Below are 12,663 nucleotides of genomic sequence, written 5' to 3'. Positions count from 1 at the left end.
AGCGGAGGTCCCCTCCGGATCAGCAACCATCTTGGGCCGCATGAGCCTCTCGGCCGCCGCGTCCCCCGTCTGCCCGCGCGGCGAGCGGCCCTGCGGGCTCCGGCCCCGGCCGACGCTGCCCCGGCGGCCGGAGAAAGCCGCCCCGGCGGCCGGGGGCTGCGAGGGGACTGCCGAGAGCCCCCTCCCGGGGCCGCCGCAGCCGCGCCGGCCTCGCCATCATGGCGGCCTCCGGGCGGGGAAGCCGAGCCGTGCGTCGCGTGCGTGCCTCCTCCCTCCCCTCCCCCTCTTCGGCGGCGGCGGCGGCGGCAGAGGCGGCAGCGCTCGCCATTGCCGCTGGTGGCAGGAGGCTGCGAGGAGCCGGCGCGGTCGCAGTCTCCACGGCGCAGGCCCACGGTAGCGCAGCCGCTCTGAGGTGAGTGCCCTACCGCGCAATCTCCAGCTATTTCAGCCCCGGCGCAGCCGCAACACGCCGCCCGCCCGCCGGCCGCCCCGCAGCCGGCACCCTGCCGCCCCCGGCTCGGGGCCTGGGCCCCCGCCGGATTCGGCCTGCCTGGGGCGGGGGACCCGGGCCCGGCCCAGCCAAACCGCCACCCCGAGGATGCGCAGGCCGCACTAGGCCCCAGGCGTCCTGGCGGGCTCGAGAGGGAGGCGGCTGCCCTCCCGAGAGCCCCAGGGTTCCGGCCTCCCCTGCCGCCTCGGGTTCTCCGGGCCGCGGCCTTCTCCGCGCCGTGGAACCCCGGGGCCTGGCCTTTTTTCCCCCCACGGGCTCGGGAGCGGGCGGCCCGGGAGAGCGCGCCGGGCCCGGGAGGTGGGTGGGCTGCGCGGGACCGGAGCGGCGGCTCGGCGCTCGCCCCCTCGGCTCTTCCCGGGTCTCGTCCGCCGGCGGCGCGGCGCGGTCGGCCGGCCGGCGGGGCGCGGGAGTGGCTGTCTCTGGCGGGAGAGGAGGCTGGTGGCTCGGGCGGGCGGGCGGCCTCCGGAGCTTCCCTCCCGCCTGGGTGGCGTGGGCTGCTTCCCCAGGTGGACTGGGGGGCGCCGAATATGGCGCGCTGCCCACCTTCTTGCAAGTTGCGACGAGGCGCCTGGGCGGCAGTTCGAGGAGGAGGAGGAGGAGGAGGGCGCAAAGTCCTTTTGTACACAGAAATAAGGAGCGACATTGTGTTTTCTCCTCCGGCGGACATGCCCACCCAGGGGCCTGGGCTCTAACCGGGCCCGGCGTGGTGGTCCCCGGGGTACCCCCTCCAAAAGAACGGAACCTTCGCCTCGGTTAAAACGGGGTCCGGGATGGTCGTGTGCTCGGTGCTGTCCCACCTCCCGGGCTTCCGCGGACTCGAGGGTTTGCCATCTGCATGTTTTGTAGTGATGTCCACTGTGCCTCTCACCTGTTGTGTCGTTGCTGCTGGTCCCAAACTTGGTACGGTGCACCTGACCGCCCACCAGAACTTGAAATTGTGAAAATAATCTTAATGTTGTTAGGACTTCAAAGCGTATCTGCTCCGACCAGTTGGAGGAGCTGTTAACAGTTCATCCCATCTTCCCAGCCATCGAAATATCGTGTACTAATTGTTTATGTTAGAGTTGGTATCGGTTGGGCCGAATTCTTTCAGTAGGCAGAGCAAAATTTACATTTTACGGAATGTTTAAACGGTGTTTATGGGATGAAAGTTAGTGGGAGTGAACCTGTCAGTTGGGACAGTGCTCTGTAGGAGAATGGGTACAGCTTTTGTCTTTCTTGGGGGGGGGGGAGTGGTCCTTTCAGCCGTTCCTTTTAAATTTCTTTTTCCTTTGGCCTTGAACAGTAAGTTATTGGATTGTTCCTCACTCAAGGGAAGAGAAGAGGGAAACATTGGACATACTTTTTTTTTTTATAGGTGTGTTGGCTTTGGTTTTTTTTTTTTTTTCTTCATTCAGTTGTGTCCTGACACCCTAACATTATTTGAAAGTTCTAGACAAGTCACCCTAAGGTAGTAAAACTATGGTTATGAGCACGAAAGGAAGTATATAGTTATGTGTATTTACTTTTAATTCGGGTGCTGAATTATGTGCAGAATTTTAGGGGCTTTTTTTTTTTTTCCTCCATCACCCAGGATGGCGATGCAGAAAAAAAAAAAAAAAAACCCAAAACAACAAACAAACAAAAACCCCATGTGCTGCTGACTTACACTGGCAGCATCTTTTCTTTTTCCTGATAGGAGTTAGGCTGCTGCTTTCAATTGAGTATTTGACCCAAACAAAAATAAAACAATAATCAGAGTAAGGGTCTTTTTTCTTTTTTTCAAGACATGGTTTCTTTGTAGTTTTGGAGCCTGTCCTGGAACTCGATCTGGAGACCAGGCTGGCCTCGAACTCACAGAGATCCACCTTCCTCTGCCTTCCACCACTGCCCGGCCAGATTAGGAATCTTTTTGTTTGTTTCTCTGTGGCTTTGGAGGCTATCCTGGAACTAGCTCTTGTAGACCAGGCTGGTCTTGAACTCACAGAGATCCACCTGCCTCTGCCTTCGGGGTGCTGGGACTAAAGGTGTGTGTTACCACAGCCCACGGATTAAGAGTCTTTTAGCCCACCTTATTTAAAGTCTCTTGATTTCATTATAATCTCAAACTCAACATGCAGAAGGGAAAATGACTTACTGCTTGGTAGTGAGTGGTTCATATTCTATTAGCCAAAAGTAACCAATTCAAACTAGGTGTTTTCACAAAAACACTGTTAGGGGAACTACAGGATTGTAGAAGGATTTCAGGTTTCCCTTGACATTCATATATATTTTAGTGGAACCCAAGGTTGTGGCTTTTTGTTTCCTTTTATTAAGGCATAGTTACTCTTTGCTAATTTAGTTAGAGAGGTGATTTAAACTCATGAATTGTCATTACTGCTATACTACAGGTTTAACCAGACCCTTGGGTTGTCTATACAAAGCATTTTATGTGAAACAACCACAAACAGGTGACTTTTAAGGGAAAATTATGGTTCTTGTGGTTTAGAATTACATTTTTATGTCTTTTTTTTTTTTTTGTGCTATGTAGTCTTAATTGTCCTGGAACTTTTTTTGTAGAGATCAAGCTGGCCTCAAAGGATCTCCCTGCCTCTGCCTCCCGAATGCCAGGATTAAAGGTGTGAACCACCATGCCCAGCTGACATTTTTAAATCGTTTTTTGGAATAAGACATTCAGTAAATGTTGGAATAATAATGATAATGAACAGCAATTATTGAAGTTGGATTTTGTTTCAGGACAGAAAAAATCATCATAAAAGGGCATGTTGATTTATTTTTGTTTGCTTGTTTTTGTTTGTGTTTAGAGAGATAAACTGTCAGTCTTTAGAAGGACACTCTCCAGGAAGTTAACCTGTCGATGTCTGATTCTTGAACAAGTGCAGTGCACCATGCTGAAACACACTTGCTCATGAGTCTCCAACTCAAAGTTGGAGGCTGAGGGGCGCTCTGTGCTGCCAGATGGCCCATCTCTCCAGAAAATGAGATCTTTTACTCATTCACTCTGGGACTGTGTGTGTGATGTTCAAAAAATAAATAAATCAACAAATCACACACACACACACACACAGACACACACACACACACACACACACACAGACACACCCCCCCACCGACCCCCCCACTCCCCCCCCACCCCCAGTCTGGTTCTGTGAAAGGCATTTAAGGAAATGTTCTGTTACTGAGATGTTACTTGTTTGTACTTTCATGTTTTGTTAGGATGTAAGAACATTTTTTCAGCCCAAGCTTACCAAATACAATTTTCCAACATCCTTTAGTAAAATAGCAGTTTAAAGGCATACGTTTATAAGTTTCTTTTAGAAATACATTGTTTGGGGCCTGGTGGTATAGGTCAGTGGTAGAGTGTGTGCTTAACTTGAGCAGGGCATTGGATTCAATCTCTAGCACCAGAAAAAGTTTAGACCAAGTCTTATTTTTTTTTTTTTTTTTTTTTAATATGGCTGGTTGTGGTGGTGCACACCGGTAGATTTGCTGAAGGAGGCAGAGGCAGGAGGAAGCCGGGCCTTGGTGGCACATGCCTTTAGTCCCAGCACTCGGGAGGCAGAGGCAGGCAGGTCTCTGAGTTCGAGACCAGCCTCGTCTACAAGAGCTAGTTCAGGACAGCCTCCAAAGCCACAGAGAAACCCTGTCTGGAAAAACCAAAACAAAAAAAAAAGTTATGTGTAAGTCTATGTGTGGTCTGTGGATATGTCCGCACTGCTTGTCTGCCTAGTGCTGGGGAAGGCCAGGAGAGGGCATCACACCCTGGAGCTGAAGTTGTAGGCAGTTGTGAGCTGCAGTGGGGATCCCGGGACCCACACTTGGGCCCTCTGGAATAGCAGTACATACTCTTAACTGCTGAGTCGCCTCTTAAGACCCCTGCTTTTATTCTTAGTTAATGTGTCTGTGTGTTTGATGTGGGGATGTACATGTGAACACAGTGCCTGTGGAGTGCAAAAGAGGGCATCATCCCTGGAGCTGCAGTTACAGCCGGCAGCCGTGGCAGCAACCTATCCAGCAAGAATGCTCTTAACCTCGGAGCCATCTCCATCCTGTTTTTGTTTTAAAGATAAGAATTTGTGTATCCTGGACTGGCCTAGAACTTGCAGTGCAGCTAAGGTTGACATTGAACTTTTAATCCTGTCACCACCTCCCAAATGCTGGAATTAAAGGTGTTTACTTTCTTGCATGGTAGGCAAGCACTCCAACATTTGAGCTACATCCTAGCTGTTGGTTAATACTTTCTATAGTTGGTGAACAGGCTGGAAGAGAAATAGTAAAAGGAATTGAAACAGATCAGTTACAGGCTTTTTTTAGACCACAAAACACTAAGCTGTTGCAAACTTTTAATCTTGGAGCAACAGGAAATTTTGTTACTTTAATGTGATATGGTGAAAACTTGGAAAATGACATTTGACTGCTCAAGGAAAGTAAATGGCTTATATACGTATAGGTCTTTGATTATAACCCTTACCCCCATACAGTTCAGAATTAGGTTCAAGTGTTTCAACCTCTCCTCAATTGACTTTGGTTATCGAGCTTCATTATGCCTAAGCTGTCCTAATGTGTTCACATTTCACTTTCAAATTGAAGAAAAACCAAAAACCTAACTTTTTGGAGATACTCAAATACATTAAGGACAACAAGTTCCTTTGTGGCTGGCCTGCTGCATGATGTCCCTTAAGACAAGTCTGTACTGTCCGCTCATAATAGTCACTCAGAAGATCACCCTGACTGAGGAGGTCTCCTGAAGCCTAGATAGGCTACATAGTCTGTTTTGCCAAGCTCGGAGTAGTGTGCTTAAAACTCCACCTGTTATACAGTGTCATAAATGTCTTGCGATAGCCAAAGCCACCTAGTAAGGGTGTTGGTGTGCATGTGCGTGGCATGGTTAGAATGGTCGCTGTGATTGGTGTGTGTGTGTGTGTGTGTGTGTGTGTGTGTGTGTGTGTAATAGTTTTCAAAGAAGCTACAGGAGCTGTTCCTTATATGGGTCATTTGTTTGGTGATTGCAGCTACTTGTGGGGATTGTATTGCTTAGTAATAGATGAAGTGTATAATTCAGGCTTGGGCCTAAATTATTTTTTAAATCCAGTCTAGCTGATCTCCCCTTTTCAGATGTGCAAAGTTTGGCTGATAATCTAAGTAGATATTTTTCTCAGATCTTTTGAAGTGGCACCTGTTGGATAAACTACCTGGACCCTTTCCAGAATGTTTTTGAAGAGTGGGCTTTGTATGCATATATGTTAAGACCATTTTTTTAAAGTGCCTGAGTTTTACTGTTGGCAGTTGTAAGCCTTTTGGAACTTAAGAGAGTGCTGCTGCTGCTGCTCCTGAATGTTAATGTCAGGCTGTCAGCAAACCTACAAAGAGCAAGAGGAAGTGAAGAAATGTCTCTGTGAAACACTGCTTAAAGCGGTTTAAGCAGTGGACTACAAGTGTGGAGCAGGAAACACAGCTGAATTCTTTCTTGTTTTATGTTTAAAAGAGAGTGAGGCATGCTCTCCGGTGAGAACTAAGCTTCTTAAGAGTGTCCTCGCTTTAGAGTTTGCCCATTGTCAGACATAAAAGGTAGTCTGTATTTTGGGCCCATTTGAGGTACTGGAGTCGAAAACCTTGGGCCTTATCCGGGAGGGGAAAGATGAGCTCAACCCTTCCACAACTTGTAGAAACTAAAATAGGGTAAGAGCGTGATGTGGGAAAAGGGAGGAATTTGTTTCGGGGAGGGATCATGACACAGGGAAAACAGAAATTAGGGAAGCTTATGTGTATTAGAGTCTGAGAAGGACTCATGACCTAGAGGGAGGCTAACACAGTTTGACCTGAGAAATAGTGAGTGGATTTTATTTGTGCTTACAGAGTGTACAAGACAAAATTTCTACTTGGACATTTGATTGGGGATGTTTGGGAGGTTGGTAATCTGCAATCATGAATAAAAGTATGGATTCCTATAGGCATCCTGGGGTCCTAATGAGCTTTCAGCAGAGTGGGTGTTCTGCTTTTAGCTTTGCACTAGGCTGAGTTCAGGCCCTTGTACCTGCCAGTCAGACACTGAATCCACTCAGCAGCATCCCTAGCACATACTCTTTTTTTTTTTTTTTTTCCTTGATTGACATGAATTTTGGATTAGTGATGTTTGCAGCTTTTGGATTGTAAATTTTGGATTATGTGATTTTTGTGTGACCATTGAGTATAAGGAGTTAAGGACTGTTAGTGGTGATTAGTCTCGTTTGCGATGCCCTTGAGATAGGGAATGTGTAGGAACAGGAGAGCTGACCTCACAAACTGGCCCTGACCTGTGTGCATGCACGTGCATACACATCATGACACCTGCGCATACACATCATGACACCTGCGTGTCCCTTGCTCCACTCAATACATTAGTACCGTGTGTAGGAGGTAAAAAGTCATTGTGTGTATGTGTATTGTTTGCTCTGCATGTCTTAAAATGCAAATTGATCTTGAGCTTTGAAGATTTATAGTAGTAGTTTAGTAAATACATTCTAATGTTTTTAGTTCTGGAGTTCAGGGATGTATTGTAACTTTTTTTTGGGGGGGGGGTTTGAGACAAGATTTCTCTGTGGCTTTGGAGCCTATCCTGGAACTAGCTCTTGTAGACCAGGCTGGTCTCGAACTCACAGAGATCTGTCTGCCTCTGCCTCCAGAGTGCTGGGATTAAAGGTGTGCGCCATCAACGCCCGGCTGTATTGTAACTCTTAACTCTGAATCTTGAAATGACACCCAAAGTTTTGTGTGTCTATTCAGTATTTCTGAGAAGGGCCCAGTCTCATTTTTATGAGATTCTTGGGGGCTCTTGACACAAAGTCAAAGGCCTTCTTAGTAATGTTAATGATGAAATCCTGTGATGGTTGTGTTGGCTAGTTGGCTGAAGTAAGTTCCAGGGAGGGATTTTGAGTGGGCATCCTCAGTGAGGCACTTTGCTCAGAGGTACTTCTTGGATGGAGTAGGGACACTTGATGGAGGGCAGGCCCAAAACCAGAGCAAAGCCAAGGCAGTTGCAAAGATTTGCCAGGTCATTGATGGTTTTTATTTATTCTTCAGGACACACACTAGTGTCTGACTGACTGTTCATGAACAATAGATACAGTAGGCTCTGGGAGGGGTCAGTACTATTATTTTAAAGGAGAAATGTGTTTTTTTTGTTTTTTGTTTTTTGTTTTTTTTTCTCGAGACAGGGTTTCTCTGTATAGCTTTGGAGCCTATCCTGGCACTCGCTCTGGAGACCAGGCTGGCCTCGAACTCACAGAGATCTGCCTGCCTTTGCCTCCCGAGCGCTGGGATTAAAGGTGTGTGCCACCACTGCCCAGCAAGAAAGTTTATGTTACACAGTTTGTGTTAGTTACTTTAAAAATGACTCATACTTATTTGGGACAGTAGTTGTATTATTAAATATAAACAGTGTACACTATTCCAATCATAGTAGTTAGCTCATTCAGCATGGGAAACATTTCTTTATGTTGTAAATATTCAGAGTTCTCTTTCCTACCTGTTATGATTGTTGTACCATGCTGTGGAACATGAGAATGTACTCCTAGTTGTATTTTTGTCCCTGTTGGCCAACGCTTGTGTCTCCTTTTTGCCTCTACCTTCCCTCTGGTAACCACTCTACTTCCTGTGTCTGGCTTATCTCACTTGTTACAACAGGCCATGCATGTTGCTCTAAGTTGGATTATTGGATACACACAATCTACTAGGAACCAAAAAAGCATTTTGTCCGTTCCTCTGTTTTTGCTTTTGTTCTGTCTTTAAGTAGTTACAAAATAGAAGTTTTAGTGATCAATTTCCCATATAAAGAAGCCCACATATTAAAGGGTCAACCAGGGTTTGCTGAGTGGGCGCAACCATCACTGAACCAGCATGTCAGCCTAAGTATAAAATATAAGGAGGAAATGGTCCTAGCCCCTCGTTAATTGTGTGGCTGTTGAAATTTTGCCTTTCTTTAATTTTTGACTTTATAGAATTTCTTCTGAATAAAAGTTACTTATAAAATGAATTCTGAGTCTGTTATGTTAATAACTATATTTACTGAATGTAAACATACATGTAATATGAGTTCACTCTAGAAAAGTAAAAAAAAAAAAACAACATAACCCTACTATGTAGAGAACATTTTAATATGTGTGGTTTTTTTTTCTGGCTTGTGTTTGTTTCTAATAGTCATAAGCATTAATTTAAAAAGTATCTGGGCATTAGAATGTTAGTAATGTTTTATGTTGAAACCCTTCTAGCACTATCATCAGATGTATTGTGTTTGAAGGGAAACTAACAGACTCATATGGCTATCCTTGTTTTGTGAAGGCTTAGAAAATTTGCATTTTTCTAGTCAGGTTTTTTCAACCTACCTTCCTTGTTCTGAACATGTGTGATTTTAATTTTTAAAATTATTACATTTATTTTTGTGTGTGAGAGAGAAGAGAGAGGGGATTTAACTCAAGTCCTCAGACTTGAGGATAGAACCTTTCACCCACTGAGCAATCTTGCCAGCTCAATAGATATGACTTTAGATCATTTCCTAAGCATACATGTACACATAGTGCACATATCACGGTATTTGATAGAGAATAAATACAGTATATTCCGACCTAGACACTCTTTGCTGTATTTGATGTCACCAATTTATTTTTGTTCCGAAACTTTTTTTTTTTTCTTTTTGAGATAGGTTCTGTGTAGTCCTAGATGAACTGGGCTAGCCTTGAACTTGGAGATCCTTGAGCCTCTGCCTCCAGAGTGCTGGGATTAAAGACACCACTATAACCGGCCCTTTTGTTTTTCTTTTTTTTTTAGATAACAGGGTGTGTGGGTGTGTGTGGGTGTGCACGAGCACGCACTCTGGCTGTCCTGGATCTCAAAAAGTTTGTAGACCAGGCTGGCCTCGAACTCAAAAGATCCACCTGCCTCTGCTTCCAGAACGGTGGGATTACAGGTGTGCACCACTACTGCCCAGCTGAAATACTCTTAATGGGACAGTAGCAAGTTCTTTTGTTTAGTGGAATAAAGCTTAACTTTTTTTTCTTCCTAAATGTGTATTTATTCTCCTCAGTGCTGTTTGTGCTCTGGTGGCTGAGGTGAGGGTGACTTGGAGTAAGGGTGAAGGTTTTCCCTGGAGGGCTCAGTGTGACAACTACTCTGCTGACTCAGTTTCCCTTCTGTGTTATGTAGTCTTCTGCCATCAGACATGTTTATCATACTAGCATACAAAACACCACAGCAGTTTAGCAACACACCTCACAAGAGGTGCAGTAGAAATGCAGCCTAAAAGGGTTTTCAGTGATGCATTGTTTGTGTGAAGTACGTAGCCACGGATGGTATTTGTGGGACTGGAGATTAATCACTGAGTGCTAAATGCTGCAACTTTTTGGAGACTGTTGAATAAACAGTGTGCACTTAGATGAGGCTAAATTTATGAAAAGAATTTCTTTAATAAGTTTACTGAAACTTTAAACTTTTTGACTCAGGATACTTAGCATTAAAACAAATGCATTAAACTGGGTGTAGTGTACATGCTTGTAATCCCAGCACTCAGGAGGCAGAGGCAGGCAGATCTCTGTGAGTTTGAGGCCAGCCTGGTCTCCAGAGCGAGTGCCAGGATAGGCTCCAAAGCTACACAGAGAAACCCTGTCTCAAAAAAAAAAAAAAAAAGAAAAGAAAAGAAAAAAAATTATACAGTATTCTGTACAGTATTATTTATGTATACACTATTCTGCCTGCATGTGTCTATTCATGCCAGAAGAGGGCGCCAGATCCCATAATAGATGGTTGTGAGCCACCATCTGGTTGCTGGGAATTGAATTCAGGACCTCTGGAAGAGCAGCCATAGAGTGAGTGCTCTTAACCTCTGAGTCATCTCTCCAGCCCCATTATTTTATATCTGTTTTTGTTTGGTTTTTGTTTTCAAGACAGGGTTTCTCTGTGTAGTCCTAAATGTTCTGGATGGAACTCAATTGTAGACCATGGTGGCCTTAAACTCATAGAAATCTGCCTTCCTCTGCCTGGAATTAAAGATGTGAGCCACCACCGCCTGGCCAATATTTTATGTCTTTATTCCATTCACCTATTTTCAAATTTTAAAAATGTTTAAAAACCATATAAGCTGGACATGGTAGCTCTAGTAAGATTGGAAGTTCAAGGTCAACCTGAGCTACTCAGGGAATTTGAGACCAATGTGGGCTTTACGAGATTCTGCCTAAATAAATTGACTCAAGCGTATTTTAGTCTAGGCCTACACAGGGTTGTGGTAATATCACTATCATCTACCTCTACCTTTTGTTCCACTTAAAATCCAGGGACTGTTATCTTTTAATGACAGTGTTGCCTTCCGGATCCTTCTGAAGGACCTGACAGGCACTGAGAAGTACTTCCTCAGAAACCTGTGCATAGTGGCTTATCCCCCCCCCTTTTTTTTTTTTGTTTGGCTGTTGTAAGCAGAAAATACAGTGGACATTTCCTCAATTACTAAAAATCATTTGGTGTTAGGATTACGAGACATAATTGTAAAATTACATACATGGACACACATACTTAAGAAAAGGCCTGGAGAATGAAGGAATTTGGGTAAAACTCCTGGGGAAATGATAAAGCCGAGGGGAGAAGGAACAGTAGTAGTCAGGTTCAAGGAAACAAGGCTGCTTCAAATGAATTTTGTCTTCACCCTCAGCTTGTTGGGAATATGATTAGGCTATGAAGTCAGAGATGATCCAGAGCTGGCCTTGCAGGCACGTGCCTGTAATTCCAGCATACTTGGAGGCAAGACAGAGATCTTAAGGCTGGCTAGGGTGACCTGAAAATGAGAGTATGTGGTGGTGACACCTTTTTTATCAGCATTTGGGAGTCAGAGGCAGAGATCTCTTGGGAATTCAAGGCCAGCCTGGTCTACAAAGTGAGTTCCAGCACAGCCAGGGCTGTTACATAGAAAAACCCTGCCTTGAAAAACAAAACAAAAAGTTTTCCATCTCTCTTTGAGCATATTCAATGACAGGAAGTGTAACTACTGCCTCAGAAGTTCGGCTAGTCTTTGAGACCTTAAGGTGGGTAGAAATTTAATAACAGGTTTGGGATGGTGAAAACACCTGATAGGTAAGCCCAGTGATCCATGTTCAAGTCCCAGGGCCCAAGTAAGAAAGCTGGATGCTGGAGTGTGCATCTGTAATCCTGGCAGTTGTACCAAGCATGTTTCTGCCCACATGCTCATACAAAGGTATTTTTTAAAAGATGTGTTTGTTTATGTATGAGTGCTCTACTTGCATGTACACCTTCATGCCGGAAGAGGGCATCAGTCCCACTATAGACAGCTGTGAGTCACCATGTGGTTGCTGGGAATTGAACTCAGACCTCTAGAAGGGCACCCAGTGCTCCTAACTGCTGAGCCATCTCTCCAGCCCCCATATTTTTAAAGAAAACTAATTTAAACTGAAATTGCATCTTGGAACTTTTTCTGTGGGTCTTCTGTTCTCTAGGGTTTCCAAAAACAAGTCTAGTTTCCATTTTGTTACAATATTGTCTCTATTCTAGTTCAGATATCCTTATATCCTTTAGCTCTCCTGGGAAGAAAAATAAAAGTTGGGGAGGAAGGTCTGTATTATTTTCCTAGGATGGTCCTATCAAACTAACAGAAGCTTAGAGCTTTGGAAGCAAAGAATTGTATCTCTCAGCTCCAGAGAGATGAGTGAGTGGGTAGAGTGATCATGGTGCAAACTTAGGAGCAAAAGTTGAGGTACACTGTACGCATGTAGAAGCTGAGTACGAGGCAGAGGTGGAATCCTTGGGTAAACTGGCCAGTGAGACTGGCTGCATTGACTAGCTCTGGATTCAGCAAGAGACTCTTCATCAGTAAAGTGGAGCTCGATTGAGAAAGACACCTGACATCAACTCATCACATGCTGTACCCATGCATGTCTGGACCTACACATATGTGCATACCACACACATAAATTATTGAGCATTGTAAAAAGCTTTTTTCTTTTTGGTTTTTCGAGACAGGGTTTCTCTGTAGCTTTGGAGGCTGTCCTGGAACTAGCTCTTGTAGACCAGGCTGGCCTTGAACTCACAGAGATCCGCCTGCCTCTGCCTCCTGAGTGCTGGGTTTAAAGGTGTGTGCCACCACCGCCCAGGGGGCAAAAGCTTTTGTTTAATGTGGGTTATTTTTTATATTTGCCATA

At 45.1% G+C, this 12,663-nt stretch overlaps 1 protein-coding gene across 6 annotated transcripts in view; it reads left to right on the top strand.

The window, feature by feature from the left end:
* Positions 1 to 297: 297 nt before the first annotated feature.
* Positions 298 to 12,663, top strand: part of Nrf1 (nuclear respiratory factor 1) — a 109,177-nt gene continuing 96,811 nt past the window's right edge. For all 6 annotated transcript variants that reach the window (XM_027391390.2, XM_027391389.2, XM_027391388.2 and 3 more), the window contains exon 1: positions 298 to 412. The gene's annotated coding sequence lies outside the window, so the exon portion shown is untranslated. The remainder of the gene's footprint in view (positions 413 to 12,663) is intronic.

Source organism: Cricetulus griseus, assembly GCF_003668045.3.
Source record: "Cricetulus griseus strain 17A/GY chromosome 1 unlocalized genomic scaffold, alternate assembly CriGri-PICRH-1.0 chr1_0, whole genome shotgun sequence".
NCBI lineage: Eukaryota > Metazoa > Chordata > Mammalia > Rodentia > Cricetidae > Cricetulus > Cricetulus griseus.
The sequence above is the reverse complement of the archived record's forward strand: the minus strand, read 5'-3'. Positions and strand labels throughout refer to the sequence as shown.